Source organism: Myxocyprinus asiaticus, chromosome 11, assembly GCF_019703515.2.
Source record: "Myxocyprinus asiaticus isolate MX2 ecotype Aquarium Trade chromosome 11, UBuf_Myxa_2, whole genome shotgun sequence".
Lineage (NCBI taxonomy): Eukaryota > Metazoa > Chordata > Actinopteri > Cypriniformes > Catostomidae > Myxocyprinus > Myxocyprinus asiaticus.
Window position 1 is genome coordinate 49,936,923 of NC_059354.1, and position 16,783 is coordinate 49,953,705.

The following is a 16,783-nucleotide window of genomic DNA, read 5'->3' on the forward strand; positions in this document are numbered from 1 at the left end:
CTCGGGATTAGACTGATAGTGTTTGCCAGTAAGAAGTGTGATTAAAAAGAGATCACAGCTTGATTAAGATTGTTTGGTGGGCCTAAGAGTATTACTGAGTGCTAACAAGCCAAGCCATCTGCTGTGTGTATAAAGATGTGTAACTGTAATCGAGAAAATAAATTGTTTGGCAGGAGATGCTGCATCAATTTCTCTCTCTCTCTCTCTCTCTCTCTCTCTCTCTCTCTCTCTCTCTCTCTCTCTCTCTTTTGCCTTACAGTTTGTATGTTTTGCCCAATATACTGTATTTGCAAATGCATAAAGCATGCAATAACATAAGACTTCACACTATGAGCAAAGCAACAAAAGGAAAACATTTGCAAAGGGGTCTTTAACCATTCAGCAATTGTGGAATGCTAAAAAATACATGACCATTTGCAAAAGTCACAGAGATCATTTAAAGTGCACCAATTGTCTTGTTGGTATTTAAAGTTTGAGAAGAAAATAAAACTAAAAGGACCTTTTAGCACCATTGTACCTACTTTCTGACTTCAGTTTAAACACTATAAATCTATATGGGATGACGTCGATACATTTTTAAATGTTAATTAAGTGTCAATATACTTTTTACAGCTGGGGCTAGTTGTCACACGGGGAAGTTGTCACAGGTGCTATATCTCAGTAACAATATGATTTGGAGACAAATGTCCAATTGCATAAATGTGTGTTTTGTTTTCTCTAGCAGAGGTTTTGTGTTTTTGTTTCAAACACCTAGTTAATTTTTGTGAATTTTACTCTCCAAAGTAAATTTTCACTAGTTTTATATTTTTGTTCGATTTTGGGTAAACAAGTGAATGCAATCAAATCGCACTGGCATGCATTACAGCAAGGCTTATTATATTATGAGACACATTTTTAGCAAAAGGTCTAAATGTGTTCGTAAGATAAAGGTATTTTTCATGAAAGTCAGGTTGGGGCATGTTGTTACATTTTTTAATGGGGCAGGTTCTCATGTGTGTTTAAAATGTCATAAATGGATACAATTTATTAATTACAATGTATTTTGACCAAAACAATGTTTTTTATATTTTTGAACTGTTTATTGATTCGTTTTTTTGTTTCATAATTGTTTTACTTTTTTTTTTAATCCCCTTTTCTCCCAATGTTGGAATGCCCAATTCCCACTACTTAGTAGGTCCTCGTGGTGGCGCTGTTACTCACCTCAATCCGGGTGGCGGAGGACAAGTCTCAGTTGCCTCCACTTCTTAGACCGTCAATCCACGCATCTTATCACGTGACTCGTTGTGCATGACACCGCGGAGACTCACAGCATGTGGAGGTTCATGCTACTCTCCACAATCTACGCACAATTTACCACACGCCCCATTGAGAGTGAGAACCACTAATTGAGACCATGAGGAGGTTACCCCATGTGACTCTACCCTCCCTAGCAACCGGGACAATTTGGTTGCTTAGGAGACCTGGCTGGAGTCACTCAGCACGCCCTGGATTCGAACTCAAGACTCCAGGGGTGGTAGATTGTTTTACTTTTTCAATTTTTATGAAAAGCCTGTAATAGGATGTATAATGCAGCTGTAGATTTTTGTAGATGGTTTATACTCGTTTAATGTCAGATTCCATTTTGACAACTTACCCCATGTAGTGTGACAACATAGTGTTCATTGAACAAATGTTGACCAATTGCAGGCTATCTTTTTTCCTGGGCAATAACTGTGGAAATGTTCAATAGCTTTTTTTGTAGCCAAGTCTTCAAGCTAGATGGCTACACAAAAAGTGACTGAAAATTATATATTAAAATATTTAATGGAGTAAAAAGTGTGACAACTAATCCCAGTCTCCCCTATACTGTTTTTGTGCTTGTATCACAGCGCTTCACCTTGTTTGCTCGATAAAGCACTTGCACACATAACAGTCAAGGTGAACATGCGATCACACCCAGAGGTGATATTTAATTTAAGCCATTTGGCTTGTTCTGATAAGGTTTATCCCATTCTATGATCCAGATTGTAGAGACCGAATGGGAAGCAGTATGTGTGTGTGTGTGTGTGTGTGTGTGTGTGTGTGTGTGTGTGTGTGTGTGTGTGTGTGTATTCTAGAAGCAGCTGCATATGTGACTAGAGAGATCAGTGTTTGTATTAACACCTTTGAGCAGTGTAGACAGACAGGCTGTCATTTCCATGCATATCAGACATTTAAATAAGCTTCATGCATTATTATGTAATTTAGTACCACATGTGAAGTGATATTTAAGGTAAAAATCTGACATGATTAAAAGGAGAAATCTTCTAAAGATCTAGTGTAAACCACATGTGCCAAGTTCCTTTTTAAGCCTTAATTCAGAGAAAAATATGTTTTTATCAGATAACTTTTCATCATATACTCTCTGTATGTGATATTGCATTTTCAAGTACTTTTAATAACTTTATAAATGTGGATAAAATAAACAAATGTGCACATTAGATCAGACTTTGTCAAACTGGTCTCAAAGCAAAATGGAAACACCACAATTAGTAAACTTGTTTACATCAAAAGTGTTTACAACCATTAAAATGTAAGCAAAGCCAATATTTCTTGCATAGAATGTCCTCTCAAAACATTGTTCATTAATTGTCTGAATTCTAAATACTACCTTAATTAGGTTGTTTTGCAAATCAATTGGCAATTCAGTCACTTGTTTATTTGTTTGCAAAGTTAATTCAGAGTTTCACAGTTAATGAAATGGCACTCCTTCAATTAGGTCTGAATTCCTCCTGAGGGATGTCAGAATATTTTCCTTGTCTTTTTGGCACACTTTAATGGCATACATAGAACAGAGAACAGAGCAGAACAGAGCAGAATAAAAATAGAATAGAATAGAACAGAATAGAATAGAATAATAGGAGGTCTGATATGCTGAGAAATCTCGAAAAATTAGATGCTGGAATATGAAATCTCAGGCTTGTCACACATTGTCAGCCAGTGCAACAAAGATTTGCAAAGCAACGACCAATTACAGTAATGAAATGCATGACATATATTTTTCATTAGTTAATGCAAAATTAATTAGTCTATTTGGATACACTTGAATTATGCACTCATTCTCTGTAATTGGCTCTCGATGGAATTATAACTGCAAAAGCAGATGTTGGCCAGATGAATACAGATGTATAACCCGCTTAAGGTCTGGGTCCTGATTGCATTATGGAACTGAGACTTTTGCATTGAATATTTAGAAGACAAGTTTAAAGAGGCTTTTTTTTTCTTCTTCAAATGGGGCGATTTTAGAGTTCGGCACAACAACACCCCTTTACATGTCCCGTCCTACTTTCTTTTGCATTCACTTGCAGACTGCCTGTTGTGTATTACACAACTGTCTTATCCACATTGGTACCCACTTAAATAAACCTACAGATGGACCGAGTAGCCAGGAGTGAGAGAGAATAAAAGTCAAATTTTCACGTCACAAATTATGTCAGATTTACTGAAGACATTTGAATAATCCTGTGTTCCTTATGAATATGTAAATGCCGGCAGCTTTAAAACCGAAACCCATAGTTGCAAAACATCCGAATGCATGCTTTAATCCCATTAATGCAGCCCAGATTTCATGCCTTAAAATTGCTTTTTACCAACTAAAGAAACTGAATCTTTCCCAAACATTTGCATTGACTCAAAATAAGCCTGTCTGTACTGACTTCTCTGCTACAGGCCATAGTTTTATACATACATAAATATACAAATATTAAACATATATATATATATGTATACAAAGATATACAGTGAGGACCAAAAGTCTGAGATTCTTTTCCTTTTAATCTGGAAATAAACAGAACATTTTAGGATTCTGAAAAAGAAAGAAGAAAAAGAAATGTAATATATTATAGCAATCTCAGTCGAATGCAGGTGCCAGCATGTTCATAAGCAGCATGCATAAAAGATCTTTTCAAAATAACAGACTGCACAATCTGAGCATTCATAGAAAGAAAGCGATTTCTCCTTACAATGTGAGGAAATGGTTGTGGCATTTAGTAGTATGTGCTCAGCATTACAACATGTGAATGATGTCATTACAGTGAATCCACCAGGGATCACCAGTAGATGGCAACAGAAACAGACGAGAAACCTGTAAGTCATTTGTTTGGAGCTGAGAGGATTAAAGGACGTGTGGCTTCTTGCTTTGTTTCCATTACATGAGCAATAGATATTTTATGTCTTACTTTACAGTGCAACATTCTCTCAGACATTATGCAACAACATGTAAATTATGTACAGTAAATATATATGAATATTGTTACAATATACCCAATTTACACACACCTGTACATAGGTTTCTTTTTTCTCTTTCCGTTAAATATGTCTAAATGTATATTCAGTAACACTTTACAATAAGGATCCATTTGTTAAAATTAGATATCATTAAAAAACATTTAACAATATACTGTATGTGTTACATCATTTATTAATCTTTGTTAATTTTAGTTAATGAAAATACAATTGTTCATTGTTAGTTCATGTAAGTTCATTGTGCATTAACTAATGTTTACTAATACAACTTTTGATTTAAAAAATGAATTAGTAAATGTTGAAATTAACATTAATTAAGATTAATAAATGCTTAATAAGTATTGCTCATTGTTAGTTCATGTTAACTAATGTTAACCAATGGAACCTTATTGTAAAGTGTACAGTACATAAGTGCTCAAAGATCTATCTATCTATCTATCTATCTATCTATCTATCTATCTATCTATCTATCTATCTATCTATCTATCTATCTATCAGTCTGTCTGTCTGTCTGTCTATCTATCTGTATGTCTGTCTGTCTGTCTGTCTATCTATGTGTCTGTCTGTCTGTCTGTCTGTCTATCTGTCTATCTATCTATCTATCTGTCTGTCTGTCTGTCTGTCTATCTATCTATCTATCTATCTATCTATCTATCTATCTATCTGTATGTCTGTCTGTCTGTCTGTCTGTCTGTCTATCTATCTATCTATCTATCTGTCTGTCTGTCTGTCTGTCTGTCTGTCTGTCTATCTATCTATCTATCTATCTATCTATCTGTCTGTCTGTCTGTCTATCTATCTATCTATCTATCTATCTATCTATCTATCTATCTATCTGTCTGTCTGTCTGTCTGTCTGTTATCTGTCTGTCTGTCTGTCTGTCTGTCTGTCTATCACTTTCTTATATATCTGTCTGTCTGTCTCTCTATCTATCTGTCTGTCTGTCTATCACTTTCTTGTATATCTGTCTGTCTATCTGTCTGTCCATCTCTATGTCTGTCTGTCTATCTATCTATCTGTCTGTCTGTCTCTCTATCTATCTGTCTGTCTGTCTATCACTTTCTTGTATATCTGTCTGTCTATCTGTCTGTCCATCTCTATGTCTGTCTGTCTCTCTATCTATCTATCTATCTATCTATCTATCACTTTCTTGTATATCTGTCTGTCTATCTGTCTGTCCATCTCTATGTTTGTCTGTCTGTCTGTCTATCTATCTATCTATCTATCTATCTATCTATCTATCTATCTATCTATCTATCTATCTATCACTTTCTTGTATACTTTCTGTCCATCTGTCTGTCAATCTGTCTGTCTGTCTGTCTGTCTCTATCTATCTATCTATCTATCACTTTCTTGTATATCTTTCTGTCCATCTGTCTGTCAATCTGTCTGTCTGTCTGTCTGTCTGTCTGTCTCTATCTATCTATCTATCTATCTATCTATCTATCTATCTATCTATCTATCTATCTGTCTGTCTGTCTGTCTGTCTGTCTATCTATCTATCTGTCTGTCTGTCTGTCTGTCTGTCTGTCTGTCTGTCTGGCTGGCTTTCAATCTGTCTGTCATATCTATCTGTCTATCACTTTCTTTTATATCTGTCCGTCCATCACTTCCTTTTATATCTGTCTATCTGTCTGTCTGTTTATCACCTTTTGTATATCTGTCTATCTGTCTGTTTGTCTGTCTGTCTGTCATGTCTATCTGTCTGTCTATCACTTTCTTTCCGTCCATCCGTCGCTGTCTTTTATATCTATGTATTTGTTTGTCTGTCCATCTGTCTGTCACTTTCTTATATATCTATCTGTCTGTCCATCTGTATGTCTATCTGTCTGTCTGTCCACTGTATAATGGTTTACAGTTGAGAGGATTGGTCCATAACCAAAGTCGTCACTGGCGCTAAAAAACTTTGCATGTGAAATTAATTGTAACAGACAGAAAGCTCTTACATGCCCCTTTGTGCTCTTTCTTCATCTTGGCCCATTTCTGCTGTGATTTGATTTGGAAATTACAGAGATATTTTCACACAACATGTCACAACCCTCATAACATAATGGGACTGTTTTAGTGGAAGGCTTGGAGTCGCAAGAGACAAGTGACACTGCAAATATTTCATTTTCACATCAGATTGGGAACAACAGTTGGACTAAAGATACATCCCCCCTCCATAATCAGAAGCATCATGACAGCGTTGCACCCCAGAGCGTTTGCACAGCTGTCGCCCACATTTCTCCATGGGAATGAAGCACATAACTCATCATCAAAGAGATTTTATTCATCCTGCTTGGATCTTTTGAGGGAAATAAGGCTGAACTCTCTCAATGCTCTGAAAAAAGTGTTAGATGGAATTCTGAGACCCCTGAATTTGTTTTTATAGGAGCTCTACAAGCCGAGGCATAAATTTATACCCAAAACAGAACCAAATGCTGGACTTCACACCTCAAAAATCGCAAAGATGCATTCTACATTCTTCTGAATTCGTTCTTTCAAGGGAGCTATACAAGGACAGTCTTCACAGGAATGCAAGATTATTCTTTGCATTCTTAGGATTGAGTAACAGCCTATCTGTTTGTTCGATCAACGACAGACAATTGCAATTCCATTTGGTGGCTCTATTGGCACAGAAATTTCACACTTCATCTTTAATATGCGTTCTTGCATTACAGTGGCAGTAACAAACCTCAAACCTCAATAGAGTTTTCATTCAAATGTCTGTGACAGATTTGTTATTATTCAGGAATCTAGCTATAAACATGCCAAATTTTACTAACATCTTTATCTAGGTTCTACTCAAACTATTGCTTGGCCATGACAGTAATTGACTTGAAAGAGAAGGCTACTTTCCGTAGAAGTGTTTAGTTCAAACTAATATCCGCTGTAGCGCCCCCTGTGGCAGCGTTGAGAATGCAATGCATACTTGCGTTATGAATGGAGACATAGACACAGAGACGATTTTATGCACCTGCTTATCAGAACAGCCCCATCAACTAATTAATATATTTAACAGCTGAATGTTTGGAGTGCTGCAGATTCTGGTTTTTTTATATTTTAACCTCCTAGCTACACTGTGTTAGCCTCTGTAAAAAAAAAAGCAAAATGCACAGCATTTCTACACACACACACACACACACACACACACACACACACACACACACGCACACTATAACCAGCATTGGGTATAATCTGATTACACAGTAATTAGTTACTGTAATCTTATAGAGTGCAACAGTCTGGTTCCGGAAGTAAATATCCCATTAAATGTTTTCATGATCTAATTGATTTTCAACGATAAATTATAAAAATTTCAAGACAGACCTACCTTGACCTTTGAGGTTGTTCATCGATGGCTTATGCATCTGTTGAAGCTGTCCATCTGTGTTATTTCAACTTCATTGTTTAAATAGCATGTTTGATATTGGAATTCTTGGTAAACAACTACATTACCCATGGGACAGCAGAGAACGGTTCACCAATCAGACAACCGCCGCCAACACTGCCAGCGACCGCCCACTTCCATGCCGCACTGTAAGTGACGTAATCGAGTCGGTGTCCCTTCACCCTTAAACTACTTATCCAATTGTACATACTGTAATATTTGGCAATAAACGTAAAATGTATTGTTTCTATACTTATAATCAACAACCTAAAATCAATTGTTTTAAATATTCCTATAGTTTTTTACTCAATAACATAATTCGCAATGCTTCATTGGAAACTGTTTATGAAGGCAGTAGCCAGCAATGCACTTCACTATATAGGTTTTGGAGCAGAGCCTATATGTTTCTAAGGTGAATTTTTCTCTATAATTCAGCTTCTTTCCATCATAACATTGACCTCTTCAGAGAGGATGTCAACAGGCGAGTGAGGTAGATGTTGCTCTGTCAAGCCTCATCAGTCCCTTAATCTCTCTCTCTCTCTCCCTCTCTCTCTCTCTCTCTCCCTTGCATGATGGGAATGAATGTGTAGCATGAGAGTTGCATGTGGGTGAGCGTTTATTCTTTGTTTTGTTTTATATACTTTTTCCTCTTTTTTTCTGTGAGCACTTATAAGGTCTTTTTTAGTTGAGGACTTGAAGGTAGTTGTTTTTTGTTTTTTGCGTGGTGTGTATTTGTGAGGTAGGATGACGTCTACACCTTCGGGGGGGAGCATCGCCTCTTTCCCTCCGGAATGTTTTCAGGTGCGTTCCGGAGGTGAATGTGTCTATCAAGGACGTTCTCCTTGCTGTTGGAGAAAAGGTTGGCCACGATAATATTAACTCCACTTCTCGAATGAATAAGGCTTTTGTGGTGTTTTAAAAAAAATTAAATCAAGTAAATAAATTGATTGAAAGCGGAATATGGGTCAAAGAAACATATGTGTCCATTATGCCTTTGTCAGCCCCGGCCACGAAAGTCACGATCTCGAATGTGCCTCTGTTTGTCGGTAATGAGATTATCGTTAAAGAACTGACTAGATTCTGAAAAATCACCCGTGCTGTAAAAATGATCCCGTTATGTTGTAAAAGCACCACTCTTAAACATGTACTCTCCTTTAGGAGACAGGTTTACATGTTCTTGACTTCTTTCACTAAAACACTTGAAGTATCTTTTCGGGTGTCTCATGGGGAGAATTTGTATATGGTGTATGTGAGTATGGAGCGCTTGTGTTGCTTTGAATGTGGGGATGTTGAACACAAAACTTTTACTTGCCCGCATAAAGCACGCATTGCTGATGAGGAAGGTCTGACTAAAATCACGGCATCAGAAAAAGAACAGCAGGATAGACCACAAAATGTGATGGAAACTATATGGAACCAACCTGAACAGGTGGATGGACAAACTGAAAATACTGAGGAAAGACAATTTGCTTCAGAGAAAATTGTGAATGATTTTTAGCATCCGAGTTGTAGTGATGTTTATAGGAGTATGAGCAGGGCCGTAGCTGGGTATTCTGGGGCCCCTGACTGTATATTGCTTTGGGCCCCTTTCCTATTAAAAACATACAGTTTAGAATTTGTTGTGGGGTCCCCCTGGACCTGTGGGCCAATCGAATCATTACCACCTTTCACTCCTCTAGCTACGGCCCTGAGTATGAGTAAAAATACCGGTGGCTCTTGTGATAATGAATTTGGGCAGGCAACGAAAATGATGAAGGACAAAGTGACAAAATGGATAAAATGTCAGATGCAACTGAAGTTTCAGAGATCAAGTGACTCAAGTGTACATGTCGATGTGGCGAACTGTGGAAGTGATTTGTATACAGTTGAGCAGATTAATTCTTTCATGGACGAAACAAAGGGCAAAAGTGTTGAACTTGATACGTTTTTCCCAGATTTTGATATATTCGTTGCATCAGTGATGAAAGCACGGCAAGAATGTAGTTTAGAAGTGTTATCCCAGCAGAAAAGGTTTCAATTAAAAAAATATATAACTGCGATCAGGCAGGGAGTAAAACCGTTCAGGGCGAAACGCCGGACTCTAAAAGCTAAACTTAAATAACTGCACAATGTGTATCTGGCTCTTTCTTGTCTCTCTCTTTATACCACTGTTTTTTTTTTTTTTTTTTGACCTTTTCACCCATTTTTAAACATGGATGTCTTAAGATTAGGGTGTGATAGAACTATTCCTTCAGATCCAATAGAACTAAGAAGACTTGCTGTTGATGTTTTTTGCTGATTTATATGGTGAGGAGAGCACTGAAAATTTTCATTCAGATGAACTTTTTAAAAATTTGCCGGTGTTGGATAAAGAGAATGCAAAGCTTCTGGACTCTTAATTGACTTTTGAAGAGGTTACAACTGCTGTTCATCAACTTTCATCGGGGCGTGCACCAGGGATCGATGGACTGCCTGTTGAATTTTATAAAGCTTTTTGGGGAATAATTGTAAGAGACTTTTTTGAAGTTTTACAAGAAAGTTATAAAGCTTAGGTTCTACCCAAATGTTCTCTCTTTGCTCCCAAAAAAAGGAGACCTTACTAAACAACTGGAGACCAGTAGCTGTTTTATGTTCAGATTATAAAATTCTTTCAAAGTGTTTGGCAAATAGACTGAAGGCAGTTCTTCATATGTTAATATATAAAGATCAAACATACTGTATACCAAAAAAGGTCTATTTATGATCATTTGTTTTTAATACGGGACATTATAGACTATTCTGACACTTATGGTGTTGATGTTGGTTTACTTTCTCTGGATCAGGAGAAAGATTTTGATCATCTAGCTCATCAATATCTTTTTAAGGTTTTATATTTATTTATTTTTTAATCCCCTTTTCTCACCAATTAGGAATGCCCAATTCCCACTACTTACTAGGTCCTCGTGGTGGCGCGGTTACTCGCCTCAATCTGGGTGGTGAAGGACAAGTCTCAGTTGCCTCCGCTTCTGAGACCATCAATCCATGCATCTTATCATGTGGCTCGTTGTACATGACACCGCGGAGACTCACAGCATGTGGAGGCTCATGCTACTCTCCACGATCCACGCACAACTTACCATGTGTCCCACCGAGAGCGAGAACCACTAATCGTGACCACGAGGAGGTTACCCCATGTGACTCTACCCTCCCTAGCAACCAGGCCAATTTGTTTGCTTAGGAGACCTAGCTGGAGTCACTCTGGATTCGAACTTGCAACTCCAGGAGTGGTAGTCAGCAACAATACATGCTGAACTACCTAGGCCCACTCTTTTTAAGGTTATTAATTGTTATGGTTTTGGCGATTATTTTTTATCTTGGGTCAAGATATTGTACACGGATGCTGTTTGTATGGTTAAAGTTGTGGGTGGGCTAAGTGTACCAATTCAGATGAAGAGAGGGACCAGACAGGGTTTCCCTATGTCTGGTCAATTATAGAGTTTGGCAACAGAGCCCTTACTTTGTTTATTGAGAACTAAGCTGACTGGTATTTCTATAAGCGAGAATGTCAAAGCTGAAACTTTCGGCTTATGCAGACACAAGATGTTCAAGAGTTAAAGGAAGCTCTGAGAATTTATGAGAGTGCCTCATCTGCCAGACTTAACTGAAAAAACAAAACAAAACAAAAAAACGTATAAAGATTTATGGTATGGCTCTAAAGGAAGCATTTTACCTAAACTCCCAGAAAACATTAAGTGGGGGTGGATAAGAATTAAATGTTTAGGAATATACCTTGGAAAAAGTGAATACAAAATGAAGAACTGGGAGGAATTAGTAGATGATGTGCAGGCAAAGTTGTCTAAATGGAAATGGTTGCTACCCCAGTTATCGTACATGGGAAGAGTCTTGATAGCCAACAATCATATATTAGGTGGCCTTAACTACTATGTAATAACATTAAATACATACAAGACCATGTATTTACTGTGTAACTACATGTTGTTCTACAAAATACCCACATTTGCTGCTACTGAGGTTGAGGTTTGGGTAGGTTTAGGAGTTAGGGTTAGGGTTAGGGGTTAGAGTTAGGCTTTGGGGTAAGGGTTGGGTTAGCGTTAGGAGTAAAGTTAACAGTGTATCTACAAATGTAATTACAATGCAACAACATTTATGTACATAATAAGTACATTGTCTCGAAATGGTTAAGTACATAGTAGTTAAGGCCACCTAATATAAAGTGGGTCCCTTATTGCTTCTACTCTTCGGCATAAATTGCTGGTCACAACTTTTTGTTATGTCTTTGGATGGAGTGGCCTTAGAAGGACTTACTACCTTTTACCAAAGGGTTTTGCAAGCTTGGCAGACACTATCCTTTTCAAGAGAATGGGAAGGATCTAATCAGTGGGTGTGTGAAGAACCATCGTTTTTCAACCCGCTAATCACTACTAAGATGCTGGATTATGCCACTGTCAGGTCTACATTGTTAGTGGCAGGAATCTCCAAATTATGCCATCTACAGAGTGGACAGAGTTGGGTAACAGCAGAAGTTTTGGCATGCACGGTGGGCATCAGGTCTGAGTGTTTTATTCAGAGAATGCTAGATGATCTCGAGGCTGCCCTCCCTGTTCCAGTAAGAACACTATAAAAACACTTTATAGAGCTTGTGTAAAAACTATGAATTATCAACATCTTTAAGATTTAAGAGAAAGTAAATGGACAATGGTGTTAGAATCAGACTCTTCCGCAAAAGGAAGCTGGAGGTCCCATTACAAAAGACCCATTGAAAAGAGCGTAGGAGACATTCAGTGGAGAATTGCACGTGGGATTTTAGCTATGAACAGATGCAAAGCATGCATTAATTTTTCAAATGATGAGGATTGTCATTTTTGTAGGCTTCTTGAAACAGTTTTCCATGTTTTTATTGAGTGTTCATGACTAAATCGACTTTTAAATTTAGTAAAAGATTGGAGTGTACAGTTCATAGGAAGTTTTAATCATGCATTGTACATCTATGGGTGGTTTTATTAATTTTTTATATGGAGTAACTAAGTTAGCAGTATGGTGTACAATGAAAAATAAAATAGAAGGAAGAAGAGGTGTTGATCCTGATTTGATGATGAGAGGTTTCATAAAGATGATGAATAATGGAATAATGAGACACATAGTGATGGAATATGCCTATTATAGTCTTATCAATAATGTTAATTCTTTTTTTCATGTATGGGGTGTTGATAATTTTTTTTATGTGAACCTGATGATCAAGGTTTTATATTAAATATGTGAAAGGGTAACTTTCATTAAATGGGTGAAATTGTAAATGACACTGTATGTGGGTTTTATGCGGTTAAAATTGTAATTTATTAATAAAAAAAACCCTTACTGAATCAATAAGACCTTAAAAGTCAAAGTCTCTCTCTCTCTCTCTCTCTCTCTCTCTCTCTCTCTCTCTCTCTCTCGTTTCATCTCCATCTTTTTTCCTTTTGTTCCTGCAGCGATCACTCGGTCTGCAGAAATCCTCTGTACACATTCAAAGAACGAGTATATTTTCAATCTAGCTGAACTCTGAGCATAATTGCTGTGGTCATCCTCATGGTGAGAGCTTAACAAAAACCTTTTGTCTGATATTCATGCCTTAGTAGCTCTCTAAGAAATTCAGTAAAGGCTGCAGGTTTGATTTTTACATTAGTAGGGACATTTTAAAATCAGTCTAGCTATACAGATGCACAGGTACACTAAAAACAATCCATCATTCTGCACTGATTATTAATGTATTAAAGAATTTCCTTGCACATCTGTATTATAGTTAGATATGTTGTCACAGGAGGCTTATTACTTGAGACGCAGAATGGCGTAAGATATTAAGTGTTGTTTTCAGAGACATCTAACAAAAATTGGTGGAGTTTATGCTTATAACAAGAAAAAAATAATTGCCAATGAGGTAAGAGAAATAAACTTGTTTTGCCTTTTAATCAAGTTTTTCTTTTTTACTCCATTGGCAAATAGCTTTACATTAGATTTCTCTAAAAACACAACAAAATATCACGTCATTTTCTTCATTCTCAAGTAAATGTATCTTGTTTTAAGAATGTTTAGACATGGTGGGGCCTGGGTAGCTCAGCGAGTAAAGACCCTGACTACCACCCGTCACGAGTTCGAATCCAGGGTGTGCTGAGCGACTCCAGCCAGGTCTCCTAAGCAACCAAATTGGCCCGGTTGCTAGGGAGGGTAGAGTCACATGGGGTAACCTCCTCGTGGTCGCTATAATGTGGTTCTCGCTCTCGGTGGGGTGCACGGTGAGTTGTGCGTGGATGCCGCAGAGAATAGCGTGAGCCTCCACAAGCGCTACGTCGCCGTGGTAATGTGCTCAACAAGCCACGTGATAAGATGCGTGGATTGATGGTCTCAGACGCGGAGGCAACTGAGATTCGTCCTCCACCACCCGGATTGAGGCGAGTCACTACGCCACCACGAGGACTTAGAGCGCATTGGGAATTGGGCATTCCAAATTGGGGAGAAAAGGGGAGAAACATTCTTACTGGAAAAGAAGACAAAAGTACTAATATAGCTATAGCCAGTGAATCATAAAAAGACAGTGTAAATGCCCTCCAAAAAGCATTAAAGGCAGACAACAATCTGAGACGATAACAGATGCGACTCGGCTAAGTATAAATGCATCTTGTTGTTTAGCCACATACATAAACTTTTTTGCATGCATTCTGTTGAAATGAACACTAGAGGCGCTACAAAAACAATGACATTTATTCACTTTCATCATGAGTAAAACGGCAGATTATCAGTTCATAAACACTTACTTTTCATCTGTTCCTCACACAATTATATTTTATGACATCTAAACACTTTTACTATAGTGCATGAATCATTTTAACGTATGCATTACATAATCAGCTACATTCACAAGCTTGTTCAAGTGTGATCAAATTGCTCAGACTGATAGAGCGTTGCACTTGTGATGTAAATGAGCGGAGTATGAGTCCTGAAGAGCACACGAGTGCACACGTGAACTCAAAGTGTCATAGAAGCACCACAAAATGACGTGGTTGTTTTTCATCTCACATTTGCTTTTTCTGACACTATCGGTTAGGTTTAAGTTTAAGGATTAGGGTAGGGAGGTCGGTTTTGTTGATTTGAAACTCAATAGAACAGTAACCTTAAAAACCTCATCTGTTTGGGGGAACATATAACTCGCTTTTAGCGCCACACAGTGGACATTTCACCTCGGAACTGATGCGATACGTGTAATGAATCACGTAATATAATTTAGTAAAAATGTCAACCACAGTCACATCATTTTCATGAGATGAGGCTGTTATTTTGCATTCAATGACAACTTTGATCGCTTTAAATATCACAAGGGATTATTCAGTAGTCTCTTAATTCTGGTGGAGAAGCACATCCTTACCCATTTCTACATCCATGCAGTGAAGTTCCAACATGAGAGAGCTTCTACTGATAGTGTTTCTCAGGCTTGTAATGGTCTGCACAATATCCTGACTCTCAGCATCACAGAAGCTGGTCTGTTTAGCTTTTTCCTGCACATACACACACACACACACACACACACACTCACATTTCTAATAAAGACTCAAATTATAGATCTTCATAGCCATTTCCTGGCCAATTTTCTTAGCTGGCACCTCTTTTCAAGCATCAGAAGTAATTTGAAGCCCAGCGCATTGAAATCCTGTCTCTGCCTCTGTAATACACTCTGTTCGGCAAGCTTCTCTGCTCCTGGTGAGATTTCAAATAAATTCTTCATTGGACTGTCATTTTCCTTCTGAGCTGTCATCAGGACTGAGAAAGGGGCCTTAGTGATCCTCCATAAAATTGCTACGCTGCATGGTGCTGCCGTACGTTTCTGCTGCAATTTTTTCACACGGTTGCCGTGAACTGTAAATTCTTTATATGGACAGGCAAAGTCCAGCAGCAACAGTACGCCAACTTTACGTCTGGAACAGCTTGATGTTCACAGGTTTGGTATGTGGTTCTCCAATCTGCTTCAAGAGCCGAACAAATCAACCAACAAAGAACTCACGGTTCTCATATGTTTCCGGTCTGCTGGGTACCTGAATTGTTAACAAGCTTCATGACTTTATGGGTCACTTACAATCTGAATTTTTTTTCCTCATAGTCATTGGTGGTTTCCTAAAACAAAAGCAGCTGCCTGACTGCGTACTCAGTCAATCACTTAATAGACAGTGATATTTATTGACTGCAATGCTTATTTCTCAGTAGAAATGAGAAAAGGTTATTTCTGAATTAAAGTAATATTCCGGGTTCAACACAAGTTAATCTCACTCGACAGAATTTGTGATATATATATTGTAAAATAATAAATAATACAAATAAATGCCTAAAAAAAAGCAAAAATGGAGGTTACAGTGAGGCACTTACAATGGAAGTCAATGGGGTCAATTTTTGGATGGTTTAAAGTCAGAAATGTGAAGCTTATAATTTTATAAAAGCACTTACATTAATTCTTATGATAAAACTTGTGAATTATTTGAGCTGTTTTAATGGTAGTTATAGGGTTTGCTGACATTACATCGTCATGGCAACGAAGTTGTAAAATTGGATATAACTTTACCATAACTTTAAACCAAATGCACAAGCTTGTGAGATATCAATTTATGCTTTCCTCAATGAAGGAATGTTACCAGACAAGATGTTACTCAAATATTGGATTAAGATGTGCACAGGTACCTTCCCACCTCTGTATACTGCCTATTTTCCAGGTTTTAGATACAACCATTGCGTTTTAGGCTGTGTAATGCAACATGAATTTAATTAGCCACTAATATTAATCGCTAACAAAAAGACAACACACAATGGCCACACCTTTGTAATGTAGAACAAATAAACTCAGAGATGTAAACAACACTGCTGTTCTTAACACATGCCGTGATGCTAATTTTTGTCCGGAACTATTAAAGGGACAGTTCAGCCAAAAATGAAAATACTCTCATTATTTATTCACCCTCATGAGATCTCAGGTGTGTCTGACTTTCTGTCTTCACCAAAACACATTTGAAGAAAAACAGAAGAATATCTCAGCTCAGTAGGTCCTTAAAATGCTCATTTGAAGCTCCAAAAAATCACAGACAGTCAGCATAAATGTCATCAATACGACTCCAGCGGTTAAATTACTGTCTTATAAAGCAATACGATCACTTT